At 34.1% G+C, this 23,945-nt stretch overlaps 1 pseudogene; it reads left to right on the top strand.

The window, feature by feature from the left end:
* The first annotated feature begins 4,733 nt into the window (after positions 1–4,733).
* LOC125825700 (uncharacterized) lies at positions 4,734–22,091 on the top strand (annotated as a pseudogene).
* Positions 22,092–23,945: the final 1,854 nt, after the last annotated feature.

Below are 23,945 nucleotides of genomic sequence, written 5' to 3'. Positions count from 1 at the left end.
TTATGTGGCCATGAGATTTGATGTTGGTTCAAAAACTCTTTCTAATCCCTTTCATGTTTGTACTCCCATGGGTAGTGCTATTGTGGCTAACAGAGACTATAAAAATCGTTCTATTTATGTTTCTCATATAGTCACTCATGTTGATCTTATAGAACTTGATATGTTAGATTTTGATGTTATTCTTTGGATGAATTGGCTTCATGTATGTTATGCTTCTATAGTTTGTAGGACCTGATTGGTCACTTTCAAGATTCCGAATGAATTTCTCATGTAATGGGAAGGAGGAAATTGTGTTCTGAAAGGTCATTTTGTATCTTGCCTAAAAGCTAGGAAAATGATTTCTAAGGGTTGCATTTATCATCTTGTTCGGATTACGGATATAAATTCCAAAACCCCTACTCTTGAGTCAATTTTTATTGTAAATGAGTTTTCAGAAAGGGAAATAGACTTAGATATTGATCTACACCCTATCTATATTTCTCCTTATCGAATGGCCCCAACAGAGCTAAAGGAGATAAAGGACCAATTGAAAGAAGGACTTGTTGGATAAGGATTTTGTAAGACCGAGTATCTCTCCATAGGGTGCTCCTGTGTTGCTTTTCCGAAAGAAGGATGGTTCTCTACGAATGAGTATTGACTATCGTCAATTGAATAAGGTTACTATTAAGAAAAAGTATCCTATTCCAATGATTGGTGATTTGTTTGATCAACTCCAAGGAGCAAGTTACTCCTATAAGATTAACCACCGGTCGGGTTATCACCAATTGAGGGTGAAGGAGAATGACATTTTGAATGACTTTTAGAGCTCTGTATGGTCATTATGAGTGTTTGGTGATGTCGTTCGGTTTGACTAATGCCCCAACGTCATTTATGTATTAGATGAATGGGGTGGGTCTTTACGCAATATCTTGACATGTTTGTTATTGTGTTTATCGTTGATATCTTGATTTACTCACGGAGTGAAGATGAGCATGTTGAGCATTTGAGGATTGTGTTACAAATTCTCAAAGTCAAAATAAAATTTGTAAATTATTAAAATATTTAAAATTGAAAAAATGCAAACTTTAAAAAAGAACAGGAAAAAGATTTGAAAGATACTAAATATCAAATTTTACTACTACTTTTTACGATTTTTTAAGTTTCAAATTTTAGTAATAGTTAACTACGTGTGTGATTCCTTTTTGTGTGGAAAGTTATCATATTTTTAATCTAAAACTTTTTAATTATATTTCTACAACCCCTCCTTATATATAGCAAATCAAATGCAGATAAATATTATTATAATAATAATTATAATAATATTTCCTATTATTATTATTATTAATATTATTACTATTATTATTATTATTATTATTATGATAATTATTATTATTATTATTATTATTATTATTATTACTATTATTATTATTATTATTATTATTATCTATCTTCTATCTATATATAATAGGAGAAGTAAAAAATGCCATGTGTCAGCACCATAAGAAACAAAATTTCAAAATTATTAAAATTAATTTAAAGTTTTAAAATTTGAAAATAAAAAATAAAAAATTGAAAACACTAAAAATAAAAGAAACGGAAAATGGACAAAAATACCCCTAGACTATTCGAAAAGGTTTAAAAATACCCCCCATTCACCTATTGGGTTAAAAATGCCCCTCTGTCCACCTTTTTTGATCCACAATTACTCTCAAAACTAACAACCTTTTATTTTTAATCTTTTTTTATTATTAGTTATTACGTGGCATCTTTCTATTGGATGAATTTAAATTCCAATCCACTAATTTTTTTGTACCAACCAACCGATATCCACATTCTTTGACCTAAACCCAATGAAATTTTTTATCACAAATAATAGTTTTGATCATCTCTTCTCTCCACCTTAAACCTAATACTCTATTTTTTCCCGCTTTTCTTATTCAACAATTTCAAATAAAAATTAATGATTGGATCAATTAGTATTTAAATTTGAAATGAACATATTGATATTTGAATTTGGTCATATCAATAAGAACTAAAAAGTTCTTCTTGACTGTATTTGAATTTCGACTTTCTTGTTTCCTCCTTTTGGTTCACACTCATGTGAAAAGATTCAATTTTTCAAGGGGAAGTTGCACTAAATAGCTCTTCTTGTGTAACACTCCAGAAACTAATAGGCTAAACTAGAGCTTGATGTTAGGGTTAGAACCTTGAATGTACCTCCTTGTACCTTAAAATAAATGTTTACATGTTAGAACGTCAAGGTTCAAACCCCAAGGACCAACCATGGGTCCTTGAGGAGGACCCTAAGGAGGCTGCCTGTGCAGTGACCCACGAGGGGAACTCACACCGCATATGTCCTCCCATGCCTCGTGGGTTAGGGGCCGTAGGTCAAGGCCCCAAGAACCCGTCTCAAAACCTTGACCCACGGTTCACCAGCACCCCACGTGGGTCCATCCACGGATCGTGGTCGCGTGATCGAGGGTGAGGCCTGAAACTGCCATACACTTAGAGGCATTATGGGGTTTTACGGTTTTTATTAATATTAAGTGGCGTCATTTTGTATTAATTTAGACTAGCTATATATTGATTTAAGACCCCTAAATTTAGTCATCTTCCTCATAATTCCAAAATCCCAAATCAAACCAACTTTTCCCCAAAACTCTCTCTCTTGAACTCCACGGAAGAAGAGGAAGAAAGTTGAAGCTAGGGTTTGAAGGAGCAAGATTTTCAACTCAATTTCTTTGGAGATTCATAGCTAAGGTATGTTAGTCCGTCATCCATATATAGTCTTCACCCATGGAGTCCCTCCAAACTCAATTTCAAAGATAGTAATTCCCCCAAAAGCTAGGGTTTTACTCCAAGTCATGGATTCTTTTAAAAAACGTTTCTATTGATTTAATTACTTTATATTATGATTGAATTGATGATTTATTATGGTTTTATGATGAAATCTTCCAAGAATCCATGAAATCCCCATATTCCCAATTTATGACCTTGTGATGTGGGTGAATTGTAGAAAGAAGAGTATTATGAGATTATGCTTATAGTAATTGAACTAATTGAATTATGTTATTATCCATGTCTATTGTAGTAATTCTAGGTGTGTTGATTGAATATGATTTATGGTCCTTGAAGGGCAAAGTATGAGATTATGCATGATTATGAGGGTTATGTATATGCTTTAAGAAAACTTTGAGATTAAAGTGAATATGATTATGATCTAGTTGTGGTGTTGTTGGAGGTTATCCTCATGTACACACTTATTTATAATTATGATATGATGTGAAAGGTGTTCTCACAATATGATGATTCTAAGGTTAAAAGGCTATTCTCCCCTATTGAATCTATGAGCTATAGTATGAACTATGTTAGATTGAGTGTCAAGACATTCTTCCATGTGTATGAACTTAAGTCAAGACTTAAAATGTAATCTATGAGAATTAATGCTTAGCACCGAGTGGATATGAATATGATATGGAAGCTTATATGATAATTAAGTCCGGCTTCCCAATGAAAGCTTTTACACTAGTTGAGTCTGGTATTCCAAATGGATTCCTTGTACTTTAGTTGAGTCCGGGTTCACGAAGTATGTATCTCATGAGATGGAAACCTTATAACTTAGTTGAGTTCGGGTTTCTAGAAGCAATCTCCTTATCCCATAAACTATATTCCCATATAGGTAGTTAGTTAGTGGACCCACCTAAGCTAAGAGTGTGGTTCTACCTTAGGCAAGTAATACAACCCCTTTTCGGTGTGGGGTAGACACCGGATTACATTGTAAGCTCACATGGTCTATGTCGGTTAAGGCTTATTCCCCTTTATGATAGTATGAACAAGAATATGAATTATGAACTATAGTTACTCAAGAAGCTTTACTTAGTATTGGTGGGATTATGGGATCTTATTTATATATTGCACAAGTATGATATGAGGGTATGTATGATGTGTTCCTCTTATGATATGATGATCTGTGAGTTGGTTTTGCTTATGACTTATGCTTTTCCATTATCTTCAAAATGATGCCTTTACTTAGTAAATTGCATGCATTCAACTAAAATGTCCTTTTTAGCATGTTTTCATGATTTTATGCATGGCTGTCATACTTAGTGCATTTTTGTACTAACACATATTTCCTACATTTTCTCCAAGTGTAGGGTCCTGTTCTCAAGGTGGTCCCCATTGTGGCTAGAGCTTGGATTTGATAATTTCTCCTTGCTTGTTGGTGAGTCATCATTATTCGAGGAAGAATATTTTCTTTTAGTAGTTTCATTCCTGTATTTGACTTTCAGATTATGTTGTATAGGCCGTGACCCTACTTTTATTCAAGTATCGTAATAGATGACTAATGGAGACAAGTCTAGACTTCCTCTTTTCTTTATGAAAATTTTGGACTTGAAATACGTTTTTTACTCTTTATTGTTCTATGCTTATATTATGATATGATAAGTTGCTTACATGGAGTGTTTCCAGGTTCTATGTGCCTTGTTACGTCTAGGTGGTACCCTTGGACCATGAAAAATTTGGTATCAGAGTACAAGGTTTAGAATGATTCTAGGATAATGTCTCATAAGCCACGTCTAGTAGAGTCTTGTTCATGAGTGTGAAGCGCGCCACATTTATGAGTGAGAGGCTGTAAGATGTTTAAGAAACCTCATTTCTTTCATTACTCTTGAGTCGTGCCTTAGAGTTTTACTCTTCTAATCCTTCTCTTGTGTCATTAGGATATGAATACACGAAGGGCTAACACAAGAAGAATGGAGAGTGACAATATGAATGAAGGAGCTCCTCCTCAACCTAATCAAGCTCCAGGTGATCCCGTGGTTGAGAATGTTACCCATGCGGAGTTTAGGTCTACTATCCAAATGTTGGCTCAAGTCATGACGGCTCAAGCCAATAGAGAAGTTGTAGCTCCGGTGAATCCTAATGTGAATTCAACTGCTTCTAGAGTTAGGGATTTTGCTAGAATGAACCCTCCCGAATTTCATGGCTCTAAGGTGGAAGAGGATCCTAAAGGTTTATCGATGAGGTTTATAAAATTCTTGTTATTATGGGTGTGTCTTCACAAGAAAAGGCAGAGTTAGCCGCCAACCAACTAAAAGATGTTTCCCAAGTATGGTATGATCTATGGTAGAGGGGAAAACCCGTAGGAGCGGGCCTGGTTGAGTGGGAAACATTCAAATTGGCATTTCTTGATAGATTCTTTCCCCGAGAGTTGAGGGAAGATAAGTTGGAAGAATTCATTAATCTTAGGCAAGGTAGCATGAGTGTCAAGGAGTATGCCTTGAAATTTACCCAATTATCCAAGTATTCTCCATCTATGATGGCAAATTTGAGGGATGAGATGAGTAGGTTTTTGATGGGTGTGTCGGACTTGGTTGAGAAAGAATGTTGTACGGCAATGCTCCATCATGACATGGTTATCTCAAGGCTTATGGTGTACGCTCAACAAATTGATGAGTCAAAACTCAAGAAAAAGAATAGGGAGGTGAAAAGAGCTAGAACCGGTGATGGGAACTTCTCCAATGCTAGGTTCGATAGACAAGGTCGACAAAGGTTCAAAGGTTCTCCAACCAAGGCTCCTTTAGTGCTTCAAGGGTTAAGAAGGATAGGGTTTCCAACCCTAAACCTCAAGTAGGTAATAGTGGTGGTTCTTATATTGCTAGGCCTAATTGTGCAAAATGTGGTAGAAAGCATGATGGCAAGTGCCTTATTGGTACCGATAGGTGTTTTAGTTGTGGGAAGGTTTGCCACAGGATGAGATATTTTCCAGTGCTCAAGGTTAAGGTAAGGGAAGATAAACAAGTTCCTCCAAGTGGTTCAAACTCCAATGCCCAAAGGCAAAACCGTTTCTATGCTCTTTAATCCCGAGGTGACCAAGAGAGCTCCCCAGATGTGGTGACCGGTATGTTAAAAGTCTTTTATATTGATGTATATGTCTTGTTAGATCCCGACGCTACTTTGTCGTTTGTGACATCTTTTGTGGCCATGAAGTTTGAAATACTCCTGAAGTGTTAGTAGAACCTTTTTCGGTCTCTACCCTGGTTGATGGCTCAGTGGTGGCTAAAAGAGTCTATAGAATTTTTCCTATTTCCTTGTCCCATAGAGTTACTTTGGTGGATTCGGTAGTTAGATATGTTAGACTTTGATGTGATTTTGGGTATGGATTGGTTGCCTGCATGTTATGCCTATATCGATTGTAGGACTCGGGTGGTTAGATTCCAATTTCCAAATGTGCCTATCTTTGAGTGGAAGGGGTGGGGGGATTCTATCCCTAGAGGTCAATTTGTCTCTTGTCTTAAAGCTAGGAAGATGATCTCCAAATGGTGTATTTACCATCTTGTTAGGGTGATGGATGTTGAGTCTGAAACCCCTTCTCTAGAGTCGGTTCCGGTAGTGAATGAGTTTCCGAAAGTTTTCCCCGATGATTTTCCCGTTATTTCTTCCGAGTGGGAAATAGATTTTGGTAGTGACCTTTTATCGGATACGCAACCTATCTCCATTCTTCCTAATAGAATGGCTCCTGCCGAGTTGAAAGAGTTAAAAGATCAACTAAAGGATTTGTTACACAAGAGTTTTTTCCAACCGAGTATCTCTCCATGGGGTGATCCGGTGTTGTTTGTTAGAAAGAAGGATGGGTCTCTTAGAATGTGCATTGATTATCGTCAACTGAATAAAGTGACTATCAAGAATAAGTATCCTCTTCCGAGAATTGATGATTTGTTTGACCAACTTCAAGGGGCTAGCTATTTTTCTAAGATTGACCTTCATTCGGGTTATCACCAATTGAGGGTGAGAGGGGTTGATATTCCCAAGATGATCTTTAGAACCCGGTATGGTCATTATGAATTTGTGGTTATGTCATTTGGGTTGACAAATGCTCCAGCGACATTTATGGATTTGATGAATAGAGTGTTTAGGCAATACCTAGACATGTTTATGATTGTGTTTATCAATGATATCTTGATCTATTCAAAGAGTGAGAATGAATATGTGTACCATTTGAGAATTGTGTTGCAGGTTCTTAAGGACCAACAAATTTTTGCAAAGTTTAGCAAGTGAGTTTTGGTTGAGGTATGTAGCTTTCGTTGGTCATATTGTGTCAAGAAAGGGTATTTAGGTGGATCCTAAGAAGACGGATGCGGTCAAGAGTTGTCCTAGACCTCTAAATCCTTCCGACATTATAAGTTTTTTGGGTTTGGCCGATTACTATAGGAGGTTTGTTGAGGGGTTTTCCTCCATTGTTTCTCCGTTGACGGCTTTGACTCAAAAGAAAGCTAAGTTTGAGTGGTCGGAGGCTTGTGAGAAAAGCTTCCAAAAGTTGAAAAACAGACTTACATCCGCTCCGGTGTTGACCTTACTGGATGGTACGGATGGTTTTGTGGTATATTGTGATGCCTCTGGAGTGGGGTTGGGATGTGTCCTCATGCAAAATGGTAAAGTGATTGCATATGCTTCAAGGCAACTTAAAGTCCATGAGAAAAATTATCCTACCCATGATCTTGAATTAGCCGCGGTGGTATTTGCCTTGAAAATATGGAGACATTACTTATATGAGGTCCATGCGGATGTTTTCACCGATCACAAAAGTCATCAATATGTGTTTAGTCAAAAGGACTTGAATCTTCGTCAATGAAAGTGGTTAGAACTTTTTAAGGATTATGATATGAGTGTCCTTTATCACCCCAAAAAATCTAATGTAGTAGCGGATGCACTTAGTAGATTTCCCATGGGTAGTGTGGCTCATGTAAAGGATGAAATGATCGTGAGGTGCATAGATTGGCCTGACTAGGTGTCCAACTAGTGGATTCAACCAAGGGTGGTGTCATGGTCCATAATGGTTCCGAATCGTCCTTTATGATGGATGTGAAGTCTAAAAAAGACCTTGATCCTATATTAGTTGAGTTATAAGAGTCAGTACTCAAGAAGTCCATTAAGGCTTTCTCCCAAGGGGGGAATGGGGTGCTTAGGTACCGAGGTCAGTTATGTGTTCCGGATGTTCATAGTTTGAGGGAAGGAAGTTTAGAAGAAGCTCATAGTTCTCGGTATTCTATTCATTCGGGAGCCACCAAGATGTACCGTGATCTACAGGAAGTCTATTGGTGGAATGGTATGAAGAGAGATATTGCGGAATTTGTAGCCAAATGTCCTAATTGTCAACAAGTTAAGGTTGAGCATCAAAGGCCGGGAGGCTTGTCCCAAACCGATGGGCAAGTGGAGCATACCATCCAAACATTAGAAGATATGTTAGGGCATGTGTTATAGATTTCAAGGGTAATTGGGATGACCACTTTCCATTAATAGAGTTTTCCTACAATAATAGTTATCACTCAAGTATCGGTATGGCTCCCTTTGAAGCCTTGTATGGTAAGAGATGTAGGTCTCCAGTTGGTTGGTTTGAGGTAGGTGAAATTGCTCTTATTGGTACCGAATTGGTTTATGAAGCTATTAAGAAAGTTCAGCTCATTAGAGAGAGGTTGAGAACGAATCAAAGTAGGAAAAAGTCTTATTGACGATGTGAGAAGAAGGGATCTAGAATTTGAAGTTAATGATTGAGTTTATTTGAAAATCTCACCCATGAAGGGTGTGATGAGATTTTGCAAGAAAGGGAAACTTAGTCCCCAGTATGTAGGCCCATATCAAATTTTGAAACGTATTGGGAAAGTTGCTTATGAGTTGGATTTGCCAAATGAGTTGGCTCCGGTTCATCCAATATTTCATGTTTCTATGCTTAATAAGTGTATTGGAGATCCGACATCCATTATTCCCTTATAAGGGTTGGGAGGTGACAAATGTCTTTCATATGAAGAGGTTCCAATAGAGATCCTAGACCGGCAAGTCAAAAGATTGAGAAACAAGGAAATAGCTTCCGTGAAGGTTTTATGGAGAAATTATTTAGTTGAGGGTGCTACTTGGGAGGCCGAGGCCGGTATGAAGTCCTGATATCCTCATATTTTTCCTTCTACTCCTATTCAAGCTTGAGGTAATTAGTGTCTCTTGAGTTTTAGTGTTTTGGGATTCATGTGTGTATATGTGTTTTTCCATGATTTCCTTATGTTATGCACGTTCTTGATGAAATTCATGTTTAGTAAGGAAATGAGTTTTCATGATTTATGTTCCTCATGTTGTTGTGCATTTAGTATGAGTTTCCTACTTGACTTTATGAGATGAGTTGATGAAGATGCTTTAGTATGCTTTTGAGAGTAACTGCATATTGGCTCCATGTTATTGTGTTGAGCATGCTTTTAGTTGGAGAAGGTAGTTCCTCCTATGAATATGAGAAATATTGAGTTTTCATGCATAATAGGTTGTTAGATGTCATTCCTACTTTCTTGTGTTGCATTGATTATGTTTTAGATGGAGTTGAAGTTTCCTCCTTTGAATTGTGCATTATTTGATGTTTAATGCATGATGGGCTGCTAGTTTTGAGTGTTTAATTTTGTAAGGTGTCTTGATCGTCATTCGAGGACGAATGTTCTCATGGGGGAGATATTGTAACACTCTGAAAAGTAATAGGATAAACTAGATCTTGATGTTAGGGTTAGAGCCTTGAATGTACCTCCTCATACCTTAAAATAAATGTTTACGTGTTAGAACGTCAAGGTTCGAACCCCAAGGACCAATCATGGGTCCTTGAGGAGGACCTAAGGAGGTTGCCTGGGCATTGACCCATGAGAGCAACTCACGCCCTATAGGTCCTCCAGCGCCTCGTGGGTTAGGAGCCGTAGGTCAAGGCCCCAGGAACCAAGTCTAAGTACCTTGACCCACGGTTCACCAGCACGCCACGTGGGTCCATCCACAGACCGTGGTTGTGTGGTCGTGGGTGAGGCCTAAAACTGCCATTTCACAGTTACACTTAGGGGCATTATGGGGTTTTCTGGTTTTCATTAATATTAAGTGACGTCATTTTGTATTAATTTAGACTAACTATATTTTGATTTAAGACCCCTAAATTTAGTCATTTTCCTCATAATTCCAAAATCCCAAATCAAACCAACTTTTCCCCAAAACTCTCTCTCTAGAACTCCAAGGAAGAAGAAGAAGAAAGTTGAAGATAAGGTTTGAAGGAGCAAGCTTTTCAACTCAATTTCTTTGGAGATTCATAGCTAAGGTATGGTATTCCTTATGGATAGTCTTCATCCATGGAGTCGCTCAAAACTCAATTTTAAAGATAATAATTCTCCCAAAAGCTAGGGTTTTACTCCAAGTCATGGATTCCTTTTAAAAACATTTCTATTGATTTAATTACCTTATATTATGATTGAATTGATGATTTATTATGGTTTTATGATGAAATCTCCCAAGAATCCATGAAATCCCCATATTCCCAATTTATGACCTTGTGATGTGGGTGAATTGTAGAAAGAAGAGTATTATGAGATTATGCTTATAGTAATTGAACTAATTGAATTATGTTATTATCCATGTCTATTGTAGTAATTCTAGATGTGTTGATTGAATATGATTTATGGTCCTTGAAGGGCACAGTATGAGATTATGCATGATTATGAGGGTTATGTATATGCTTTAAGAAAACTTTGAGATTAAAGTGAATATGATTATGATCTAGTTGTGGTGTTGTTGGAGGTTATCCTCATGTACACACTTATTTATAAATATGATATGATGTGAAAGGTGTTCTCACAATATGATGATTCTAAGGTTGTAAGGCTATTCTCCCCTATTGAATCTATGAGCTATAGTATGAACTATGTTGGATTGAGTGTCAAGACATTCTTCCATGTGTATGAACTTAAGTCAAGACTTAAAATGTAATCTATGAGAATTAATGCTTAGCATCGAGTGGATATGAATATGATATGGAAGCTTATATGATAATTGAGTCCGGCTTCCCAATGAAAGCTTTTACACTAGTTGAATCTGGTTATCCAAATGGATTCCTTGTACCTTAGTTGAGTCCGGGTTCACGAAGTATGTATCTCATGAGATGGAAACCTTATAACTTAGTTGAGTTCGGGTTTCTAGAAGCAATCTCCTTATCCCATAAACTATATGCCCACATAGGTAGTTAGCTAGTGTATCCACCTAAGCTAAGAGAATGGTTCTAACTTAGGGAAGTAAGACAACCCCTTTTCGGTGTGGGGTAGACACCGGATTTCATGATAAGCTCACATGGTCTATGTCGGTTAAGGCTTATTCCCCTTTATGATAGTATGAACAAGAATATGAATTATGAACTATAGTTACTCAAGATGCTTTACTTAGTATGGGTGGGATTATGGGATCTTATTCATGCATTGCACGAGTATGCTTTGACGGTATGTATGATGTTTTCCTCTTATGATATGATGATCTATGAGTTGGTTATGCTTATGACTTATGCTTTTCCATTACCTTCAAAATGATGCTTTAACTTAGTAAATTGCATGTGTTCAACTAAAATGTCCCTTTTGGCAGGTTTTTCATGATTTTATGCATGACTATCATACTTAGTACATTTTTGTACTAACCCATATTTTCCCCAAGTGTAGGGTCCGGTTCTCAAGGTGGTCCCCATTGTGGCTAGAGCTTGGATTTGTTAATTTCTTCTTGCTTGTTGGTGAGTCATCATTATTCGAGGACAAATATTTTCCTTTAGTAGTTTCATTCTTGTATTTGACTTTCGGATTATGTTGTATGGGTTGTGACCCTATTTTTATTCAAGTATTGTAATAGATGGCTAATTGAGACAAATCTAGGCTTCCGCTTTCCTTTATGAAAAGTTTGGACTTGAAATGCATTTTTACTCTTTATTGTTCTATGTTTATGCTATGATATGCTAAGTGGCTTACATGGAGCCTTTTAGGGTTCTATGTGCCTTGTTACGTCTAGGGGTACCCTTGGGTTGTGACATCTTGATTGTGTTTTTTTACGGTGGCATTGAGGTAACCTGTCTTGGGTCTTGTTTCTTTCTTCCTTCCTTTTGGTTCACACCCTTTTCAAAAGATTCAATTTTCCAATGGTGGAGTTGCACTAAAAATAAGTCGTTCTTTATTGTGTTTTCATGGTGGCATTGAGGTATCCTGAATTGGGTCTTCTCATTTCTTCCTTTTGGTTCACACCATTCATAGAAAAAATCAATTTTTCATAGTGGGGTTACACTAGAAAGATTTATTAGACTTTATTTTAATGGTGGCATTGACCAAATTTAAACACAATCAATAAGAGCTTTTTAGTTCTAATTGGTATTAAATTCGCTAGTTCTTGGTTGACCAATGATATGAACATATGCATTATTTTAATTACCATTGATTGAGGTTGTATATGGTGATGAGAAAGAAAATAAGTTATTACGTTTGAAGGGGAGAGAAGAGATGATCAAATCTTTTAATTTTGATGAATCTTTTAGTTGGGTTTGGATAAAAAAATATGGATATGGGTCAGATGGGTAGAAAAAAATTATGTAGGTTGGAATTTAAATTTATGGAATAGAATGATGCCATGTAATAATTAATAATAATAAAAATTAAAAAAATAAAAGGTTGTTAGTTTTAAGGGGGGTAAAACTTACCCACCGAGTGTATACACCAAACCAATACATGCATGCCATGTGTTTAAATTTATAGTTCATTTTACTTAACCATAATTAATTAACATGTGTTTTACTTCATTAAATTACATAATAATGGAAATTGCATTAGTTTGGTGTATACACTTGGTGCAGGTAAGTTTTTTCCTTTTAAGGGTAATATTAGACCAAAAAAGTGGACTGAAGCGTATTTTTAACCCAATAGGTGAATGAAAGGTATTTTTAAACCTTTTCGAATAGTTTAGGGGTATTTTTGGCCCTTTTTCGTAAAATAAAAGAGAAAGAACTGAAAGATACTAAATATTAAATTTTTACTATTACATTAGTTTTTTTTTTTTTTACAGTTTTTTAAGATTCAAATTTAGTACTTAGTTAACTATATGTGTTTCCTTTTTTCTGTAGGAAGTTATCATAATTTTAATCTGAAATTTTTTTAATTATCTCTCCACAACTCCTCCTTATTTATAGAAAAATCAAATGCAGATAATAGTCATCTATTTATATATAATAGAAAAGTAAATAGTGTCAACTGTCACGTGTTAACACCATAATTTTTTTATATAAATTATAAAATTAATTTAAAATTTTTAAAATAAAAATAAAGATTGCAAACACTAAAAAAAGAACTGAAAGATACTAAATATCATTTTTTTACTATTACTTTAACGTTTTACAGTTTTTTTCTAAAAATTCAAATTTTAGTACGTATTCAACTACGTGTGTAATTCCTTTTGTGGGAGTTATGAAATTTTTTAATTATTTTCTATATATATACAAATTACTAAAAAAAATTCAAACACTTTAAACTGTTTATTAACAGTTGATATTTATAGTTTGCTTTTGACAAGTTAAATTAATATTGTTTTATGCTTATTTGTTATAAAGTCTTTTTATTAGTTTATATAAATGAATATTAACCGAAAAAAAACAGTTTCATAACTCTTATTCACTATTTATACTGTTCTATAATCAATGAAAAGTTGTGTTGATAACCTTTTATTTTATTATTAATTATCTTAAATTAAATTTAAAAAATCATGAAGTATATAATTATGGTTGTTTTAAATAACTACGTAAAGATCTCTAAAAAAATAAATATAAAGTGTAGTAGTCATATACCCATATGCCCTGTTTCTTAATTTTTTTAATCTGAAATTATTTTTTATAATTTGAGTGATAGAACTGCTTTCATGTGAATTGATTCTTCATTCATTTTTTTATTTTTTTTTATTAAAGTAAGAAGAAATAAGTTTGATATGTTATTTACTTTTATCTCAAAGACTTTGTGGAGTAAAAGAAAAAATACCAAGTAACATTATTTTGATGGGGCCCACTAATTTTTAGAAGTGGGTTTACAGTTGAAAATATCATTCAACGTAAGAATTATATTGTACTAAAATATTACATATAATTATATAAAATTTTAAAATATTATATATTTGATATATGACTTTTAGAGAAATTGAAAGACATAATTTAAAATTTTGAATAACATGCCTATAATTTGATATTCAAGTGATTAAAACTTCTTAGTTTTATGTAAGCGTTATCATAATCATATGATTTTTCTTAGTCATATAGTATCTTAATTTGATGATTAGATTTTATTATATCTTTATTATTCTGACGAGAGGATAATATGAATAGGGTGAAAGTATTTATAATTTTGAATAATGTTATAAAAAAATTAATTAAATAATGTTAAAAAAAAGTATATTGTCAAATTTAGAGGATAAACTAAGCTTATATTGATTTATTCACATAAATATTGTATTATAACATATCAATGTGCTAAATGTTAGGCATTCTTTCAAATAAACTTTATAATATTATCTTATGATAAGTAAAATTTGAAAATAAATCAAGATTTATGGTTACATTTATCATCTAATCGCGCAACGCGCGGGTACATATTAGTAAAGGATAAATGCGAAAGTAAACAAAATGAAATATTATCATAACCTCAATAATACGAATAATATAACATAACTCAATTATAAGCCCCAAAATTTGGTTGTCATTGTACAAGCCTCTAAGTATTACATTATATTCAAGAAGTACACATTTGAATGTCTTTGTTTCTAGAATAGAACAAGAACATAATAAAAGAGCAAGATCTGTCCGCTGAGATAACTAGCAGCTACCTCACAAACTCTCCATAATAATCCTCGGACGAAGAAGAGGAGTAATCACAATGATCTTAGCTCATAACCTACACAAGTGTAGAAGCAAGGACAATCCATTGCAGATGCAATATCTATCATTAGATCTAATATCTGCAATATATTCAAGAAATTTTTTTGAGGGTATAATCATTTATCAAGCGTCTGATTGGGTATGTATTCCAACACTAGGGCCTTGAAGTCAAGGTTGGAGTAGCTAGTAATGACTTTGGTAAGATTTTTATGGCGGAGGTTGCGGAGTATTTCACATTTCGTGTCAAGCCTTTTGAATTCTCCCTCCAATTGCACATTGAAAAACTTTGGTGTGAATAGGATACCATCCTTAAGTGTCCCTTTGTAGACCATGTTGAAACTCCCATTACCAAGCAAGTTGCTTTAACTCAATCCTTCTTTTTCCCTATTCAAGTTCATAATAGGAAATTCTTTCGTGCCTAGAGACACATCTTCTTGATTTGTATTATTCTTTATGTTTCTCAATTTTAACACCACATATCCAACAACGTGAGAAGTGATCCATTCCCTAACAAAATATATAACCCTATAAGAACTCTTGTTCTTCTTGAGTTGTTTGTTGATTTGGTTAGTGTTGTTTTATGTTAAACGGGAAGTCACTATAGAGTGCATCATCGGACATGAAAGATTGACTTGTTACATTTGTGAAAGGGCCACCAGTGGGAATTCCTCCACTAAGTTTATTGAATGAGAAGTTAAGGTATTTGAGATACACAAGAACTTCTAATGACTTTGCAATTTTATCACTAAGATTGTTATAGCACAAATCTAAGAATTTTAGTGCAAACATTTTGCGAATCTAATTTATTATGTTCTAGAGAAAGATTAATCAATATTACTCGATACATGAGTTCTATGAGATATTGAAGGCTCCCCAAGCTTTCCGGTAATCTTGAATTCATCCTGTTGTAAGCTAGATTAAAATACCTTAAAACTCACGGTGGCACGGAACCAAAAAATTGATTTCCTTACAAGTCTAATAGTGCATCTACATTCTTTAAATTAAGATAACATCAGGTATGATTAGGTAAAGTTCTTGAAGGTTCAGCATGCCTAGCCACTCCTAAAAAATCACTGGTATATTGGACTTGTATGATTCCTCAAATTAGACAACCATAATCTAGAATGTCCGATTCCTACCTGAAAGTGGCTCCTTACCTCGGCTCAGTACATTTTGTGTAGCCAACAACATATTGAATGGCCAGTGTCACATTTTTTCAACTGGGAATTTGTGTAAATAATCCAGGACTTTGTGATACATATGTTTTTGAATGCGTATGGAACCTTCGTGTTCTGTTTGTTTATGGTTTTGTGACAGTTGGTCACTTTTCATTTTACTCGGTAATCATCTTTTTTGTCAATTAAGAAGACGCTTAATTGATAATCCAAAGGAGAACAAAGGCAATGGTGATCGAGAGGCCGATAAAATGTAACAAATATATCAGACTGTTTCTGTGATTGCTCAATTCTATGACCAAACAGGGGACCCTGAAATACAGTTGCATGTGGTCTAGAAGCTGGGATACGAGTTCGACATAAGCTTGACCAAGAACACGTCATTCTTTCTAGTGTCCTCTTGCAATCGTCTTTTGTAGGGTCTTCCATATTTGAATAATAACAACATTGGTGTCTTGTGCATTTGTGCTCAATTACAGATGAGCCAAATTCAGACGGGTTTCCCCATTTTTAGTTGTGTGAATCAACAATACTATTCATTGAGTATAGTCATATTGCATATATAGTTTGTGTGTGTGGGGTTCCAAACAAATCCCAAGTGTCCTTTCGATGATTTTTTCGTTGGCAGTGTTTTCTTGTGTCTGTAGACCCCACATTCGCGACAGAGTCTTCACGATCGTGATGGTTGCATTAGCAAAGACTTTCTTGCAATCGCCATGGGTCCCCTTGGTCAGTCCCTCGCTTTTGCGAAGGGCTATTCACTTTTGCTCGCGATGGTCCCAATTTTTGAGGGGTTCACTTTAGCGAATCCTAAGTTGCTTTTGTGACATCATAGACCCTTTTTGCGTGACAGTTTTAGGATCTTACCAATTTTTCCCCATTTTGATCTTTGTAAAACTCTTGGAGGTGATTTTTTGTGCTAAATAATTTGGGTAAGCCTATGTGATCCTAAAACTTCATTTCCCTTTTATTATTTATGAATTTTAACATCAAAACTTGAGATTATTATTGACATATGGCAAGGTGTTTCAAGAACTTGACTTCTTTAGTAAAATAGAGATTGTTAACTGAATTTTGAATCCTTTTTCTAAATAGTTTTTGCGAATGAGTTCCAAATGCTTTGGGTAACATTTTCAAGTAAAGATTGTTTGATTCAAACCTCAATTTTGAAATTGAGTTTTTTCAGTTTATTTTACCAATTTTTAAAAATGTATAAATTGGGAGTTGTTATTTCCGAAATATTATTGTAATTACTTGATTGAATTAGATTGTGAGGCTTGAGAAATTATTTTTCTATCGTCTTTATCGATGAAAGTGCGTCATATAAAAAATAAAAGTGTTGAACCAATAAATATTAGCAATCTAGTGGTAAAACCGTACCCCACTCATGGTACTGATAACCCAGATTGTATTTTTCAAATGATACATTTTATAATTGCGTAATTCAAGAAAATTGATGAATTGAACTTCTTAATTTTTACAAAATCGATCGAATTTGTTGGTTTTAATATTTTTCCCTCGTCAATTAACGAATGGACTCTGTCTATTTCTTATGAAGCACTTGTATTATTCTTTTTGAAAGTTGTCACTTGTAATTATGAATGATTGTAGCAAAAAAAAAATTGTATTTAGCTAGAAATTTTTTTCGTAGCAAATAGTTGAATTATTCCCTACAAATTTTAAGTCGTCGCTATTCAACACCTTACATATTTTGTGACAATTTTTTTGTTGTCACTAAATCACAGATTGATTAGAGACAATAAAATCTTTGTCATCAATTATTTATATTATTAGTGACGAAAATAAATGTAATAATTAAATCTAATTTTTTTTAGCTAAAACTTATAATATTTAACTACGAACTCTAATTTGTTGATATTGTAACAACATATTTTTTTAGATGAAAGTTTTTTGTCTCCAAAAATTAATAAATTTTAAGACAAAAAGAATTGTCATGAATTAGATACATTATTAGTGACGAAATAATGTGTCACTGATAACTTTAAATTCGTGACTAGCACTACTTAACAAATGAGCCAATTAATTTTTTGGTGGGAAACTTTAGTGGACAAAATTTTGCTATGGATTTTTATGTTTCGTCGCTAAGAATATGTGTCTCATATATTTAAGCACGAAAAGTAAATTTTGTCACTAAAAGTGAATAATTAGTGACAAATTTGATGCAGCTAATAATTTCGTAGTTATATATCATATTTGTTGTAGTGATTGTAGAAGTACTAGGTTGGACTGATTTCAATGCAGGTTAAAGTATGAGGAGGTTCAGTTGGGATTAAAGTGGTACTTGATTTCTATCTACTTTTGCTTTGATTCGTGGGTTGCTTGATGCGTGTCGTGGTTTTTGGTACTCACTCCTTGCTTCCACACTTGTGTAGGTTCCAAGCACGGATCCGCGTGATCTTCTACTTCTCCTATATTTGAGCCTTGTCAAAGGACTTTAAGAGGTAGTTGCTTGTCATTCCAACGGGCCCTCTTGTTGCTTTTACTTTATGTTTTGTTCTATTAAAGAAATAAAAACTTTGAGACTTGTATTATCTTTCAATTCTTTATTTAATACATTAGTGGCTTGTACACATGATAACCAAATTTTGGGGTTATACTAGAATGAATAAATTTGTTGCTCTTATGTTAATCATTCTTTAGTTTCCTTAGTTCTTTCGTTTACTCTATTTATACCTTCATTTTATCACTTCAAGGTTTAGTATGTTTAGTTTATTACATTTGTGGATTTTCGTGCTTCTGAATGTGGGCATGTTTCTGGTGTTTATCCAATAACAGCTGCCAAGGTGCCCTTTATGAAAGTTGTTGATTATGGTACGAGAATCGAGTGCGATATATCAGTAGAAACAGGGATGGAGTTTCAAAGTCGAAGTTAATACACATGATTTGTTCACTCGATGAAAAGTTTCAGAAGCTGAGTCTTTTGGTAAAATTCTGCAATCTCTTGTATGTTTGGAATATGTAGAGTTGTTTAATAGTTTGGAAGTCTTCTTATTTGATTCTTGGATGCATTGTAGCAGTGCAAGAGGGCTATATATCTTAACACAATTACCTGTGTTCCAAGGATAACCATTATATCACTTCCTGTAGCTTCACTTGAAGTACATTATCATATAGAAAATTTCCATCATATGCCCCATGAGATAAAAAATACAACGGTAGTAAAAGGAATTTCACAAGTTAAGACTATGCCTTGTATTTTTGGAAGTCAAAAAGACGAATGGAAGTGGAAAATTAAAGAGAAGCAAAAAACAAAAAATAAAAAGAAACAAAAGGAACCAATGGGCTTTGTTGGTAGCATAAAACAAAATTTCACTTTTTTTTCTTGAAGGGGAATTTGTAGATATTTGCTTTTAGTTACTGCAGTAGTTTTTAGCATAATAAATTGTCTAGTTTAAGATAAATTTGAAATTTGAATTTTAGTTAGGTTGTTTTAGTTGTGAAGTAGTTTTTGTATTTTTAAATTTTAAATTAGGCAGATTATGTATTTTATGTTGGCTTTTTAAATCCCCCAATGCTTAATAAAATCAGTGAAATATACTCAAAGTCATTCAATCCATTGAGAGACATTTCAATCCATTCTTTTTTATGCCCCGTTTTTAAAAAAAAACACCAACAGTGGTATCAAGAGCTTCATCTATCTTACGGTATCTGTAAATTCTTCCAAAGAACAACCATAGAGTTTTTAACCTCTAAGGGCTACCTTCTTAACCCAAAAGGGCTATCTTTTTAACCCTCCAATGCTATCCATTTTAACCCATTAAGGCTACAAATTTCAATCCGTACTTTTTTCAATGCACATGCATTTCTAAATCAATTTTTAACCAAAAAAAATGGCAAGCAAAAATCTCTCTTTGAATGCCCAAAAATTTTTCATAGACGAAAACTATCAAATTTTGTCTGTGAGAATAAAACCATATTTTGAAATCGATGTGATATATGATATTGTGATGGAAGAAAAACCCAAACAACCTCTTCCTACAAATCCTACAAAAGTTCAGATTAAAGCACTTTCAAATAATGTAGTACACAAGACAATGTCATGGAAAAGTATTTTGAAGCACAAAATCAAAAGAAGAAGAAAAAGAAGAAGTTTGGCGAGTTCAAAAACAATGAAAAGAATCCAACATCAACTACTAAAGTAGAAATTCAGGAGGTACATTTTTTGAATTGCAGTAACTAAACCAAAGAATAAGTGTTGAAGTTTTCTTTTAGTTATTATAGTAGTTCTTAGCAAAATAAATTGTCTAGTTTAGATAAATTAAAATTTTGAATGTTAGTTGGGTTTATTTAGTTGTTAAGATATTTTAGGATTTGTAAAATTTTTAATAATTGAGATTATGTATTTTATATTGGCTGTTTAATGCCCCTAATGCTTAATAAAAATATTGAAAGCTACTGAAAGTCATTTCAATCCATTCTTTTTGTTGCTCCATTTTTTTAAGAAACACCAACAAAATTTCAAATTGAACTCGGAAGGTGCATCAATTAGAACATAGATTGAAAAAAAAAACAAGATAAGAGATATACAATTTATTTTAATTATTTTAAAAAGTATTTTTGAAATTCATCTTAACTTGTAAAACATGTAAACATCACTGAATCCTAGTTATTCCAAAAATTAGGGAAGTATAAATTTTTAATGTTCATAAGTTGTTTTTAGAGAAGAAGATACATGGTAAATTTATGTATGTGCTGATAGATATCAACTGTTTATGTTGATGAAAGCACATAATATTAATTAATAGTTCAAGAGACAAAATCATTATTCGTAATACTTTTTGTTGCTTTTCATTTGCAGGTATGAACTAAGTACGTACAAGTTATTTCTCTATTTCCATCTTACTCTTTGTTTCTTGATTACATATTATGGAACTTGAATGTACAAGAGGGTGCTTTACAAACATTACTATTGCTCTTGATGACTTTTTATTGAATTTAACCCTTTTTGTCAATAAAAACATTATTGATTGCTGAAAAAATTAAAAAAATCTATATTTTCTTAGGAAGGCCATAGCTTATTAACTTCTTCTGAATGCTTTTTTGCTTATTTTGGTTTTAGTTTTATTTGAGCCCTTTCTAGAGTGCTATAAATGCAGTTGCTTGGTTAATAATTTGTTTTTGTATTTCATTTTAGGTCATGTGAACTTCACATACATGAAATCCTCCAATACTGTCACCGTTTTCTGCCATATTGGAAGGGATGTACTAATTTTAGTACCAGTAAAGAGTGTTGTGAAGTACTATAGTAGGAAATAAAAATTCCCAGGAATTAGATGGCTCTGATCCAGATGCGGTGGCAAAGTCATTGTTTACGTTTGTGAACTATGGCAAGAGAAACAAAAAGAGTCGATGGCTGAGTTTCTAGTTACACTATTAGTCAAGGTACTATGAATTTAGTAAATCGATATCATCTTAAAGAGACTTCGAGTTCCTAACAAACATCCAGTTTTTTGGCTTATCGTAGTATCAATTCGTTGCAGTTATTGTTGATTGAGAAGTTATGGGCCAAAGGACTATGTGTAAGTACCTAAGAAAGCATCGTGGCTATTTAAAACATGGTACTCCTAAGTTTACTCCATCAGTGTAGTTATCTTTCATTTACTAATTTCCTTTAGGCTAAGCAATCTTTGAAGTGTTGTATTAACGACTTATCCATGATCTTAATAGGTTGAGGATTTCAGCGATCTATATCAAAATGTGGCACATGGGCTGTTGGGAAAGAAGAAGTGAAACACATATACAACTGTATCCAGCGTACTAGCGAATACATTTCTGCTTTTATGGATGTCTATGTCGAAATACCCACATTAAAATATTAGATGTTTTGCCATGCTACTCCCTTTAAAAAGGGTTCTGAGACAAGGAACATTATAGAAGATGGAAATACAACCACTCTTCCTTGTAGATATATCAAGAAAGAGGATCAAAGTAAAGAAGGGCAAAAAGGAAGTCAGTCAACTATACATTTTGAGCCTATCACGACAAAAACAAAATGATCTACCGAAGGTTGGGAAGGATTGAAATCAGTGAGCTGTAGACAGTCAAAAGGAAAATGGTCTACTGATGGTTGGGAAAGAGTACGTTTAGCGAGTTGGGGACAACCCAAGGAGGATGGTGGACCACCTAACAATCCCTAGTCAGTAGGAAAATGGTGTACCAAAAGTTGGGGAAAAACATCTTCAGCGACTTGGTAATAGTCAACGAGGACAGTGCACCACCAGACTCTAACTTTACAAAAAGGAAATGATCAGAAGAAACACCAGGTGGAACTTCTTCTTTTGCTCAATGGTTGGGAAAATCAGACACAAGAAGTTAATCCAAAAGAAAGCATAACAATAAATATGCACCTAAGGCTAAGTGGTAAAAAAATGTAGACACGAGGTTGGGGAGGAAGCTAAATGAACTATTTTCTTTTGAATGAAGTAGGTTGCGCGTAATTAGTTGAATAATTTGCAAAAACTTTTACATTTTTTCTAGAACATACAAAGTATGTCATATGAGAAAGACAACGCACCCCTCGCCGTCCTCTAGTTTTTGTACTGGTTTGTTAGGACATTTTGTACAAATCAACTTAGCAATGACCTAAAAAGATGGAATATTCACTACTCAATGTATATTTGATTCTATATACCGTATGAATATGAAGGAATTGAGGGAAAACTGGATTCTCAAGAAGTGTAATGATCGGGTTGGTCATTTTTGGAAAGTTTTCGTAAATTCACAATTTTTCCCTTCCCAAAATTTGACCCAAAGTTATTATTGATTTTGTTTTGAAAGTTGGTTTCAAACTTTAAGTAAAAAGTTGAGAATTTTGTAAGTTATATTTTTGGAAGGCTAAGTTGCTTATAAGTTGATTTCGGTGTTTTTTTAGAGTTTCGACTGTCGGAATGGAATTCTATTGATTCCATCTGTCCCAGAATGTGGAATATGGTCTACAAGAGTTGTTGGTTTCAGATTCGGAGTCATTTTGGGGATTTGAGGTCCTAAATTGGAAATTGTTGATAGTTTACTCTTTGCGTAGATGTTGGCCAATATTTGGGGTTCAGATGCTCGGATATAAACTTTGAGAGTTCTGTTGGATTTGGGGGATGACTTTAGGCCTATGTGAGGTCTTGGTTTATGGTTTGTAGATTTTGAGTTTATTTTGGTATTTTTGGTGTTATGTTCATTCCTTGTGACTTTCACGGATGTCGAGCCAAGAAGACGTAAGATTTGTGTTTCGACGGGTCCATTGAGTGTGGAACATCGAGTATAGTTGATTTTTATATTTGGTTTGTGTGTATGAGGTTTCGAACGAATCCCGAGTGTACTTTCGATGTTCTAAGGGTGTGTTTGGTATGAAGGAAAATATTTTCCAATTTTCTCATGTTCGGTTGGGTTAAATGTTTTCCAAATCAACTCATTTTCCTCAAATTTAAGGAAAATGACTTCCCTTCAAAACTTAAGGAAAACATTTTCCAAAACTCTCTTTCAATTTCAAATTACAATTATTTTTTTGTTGAAAAAATCAATTTATTTTGTCCCTACCCTCAAATCAGTCCCCCAACCAAACCCCCCCCTCCCCCAAAAATAATAATTTTGAAGCTTGTTTTTAAATTCAATTTTTTTACCCCACCCTCACCCCTACCCCCACCCCCTACCACCACTCCCTCCCAAAAAAATATTAAAAGTTGTTTTTAAAAGATATTTCTTATTTCAATTTATTATTTTTTTACCCACCACCCCCTACCCTCGCCCCCCCATCAGCCCCCTATCACCCCCCACCCCCTTCAAAAAGAAAAAAAATTAAGTTTGTTTTTAAAAAATATTTTCAACTTCAAATTTTTATTTTTTCATCCCGATCCTCGACTACCACCCCCTTCCCCTGCCACCCCTCCCCCCTCCCAAAAAAAATTGAGTTTGTTTTTTAAAAATATTTTCAACTTCAAAATTTCATTTTTTCACCCCTACCCTCGACCCCTTACCCACCCACCGCCTACGCAACCACACCCACCCACTCCTACCTGTCCCCCCACCCCCCAAAACAAATTTAAGTTTGTTTTTAAAAA

The sequence above is a fragment of the Solanum verrucosum genome, unplaced genomic scaffold, assembly GCF_900185275.1.
Source record: "Solanum verrucosum unplaced genomic scaffold, falcon-dt-bn FXZP01000071.1, whole genome shotgun sequence".
NCBI lineage: Eukaryota > Viridiplantae > Streptophyta > Magnoliopsida > Solanales > Solanaceae > Solanum > Solanum verrucosum.
The sequence above is the reverse complement of the archived record's forward strand: the minus strand, read 5'-3'. Positions and strand labels throughout refer to the sequence as shown.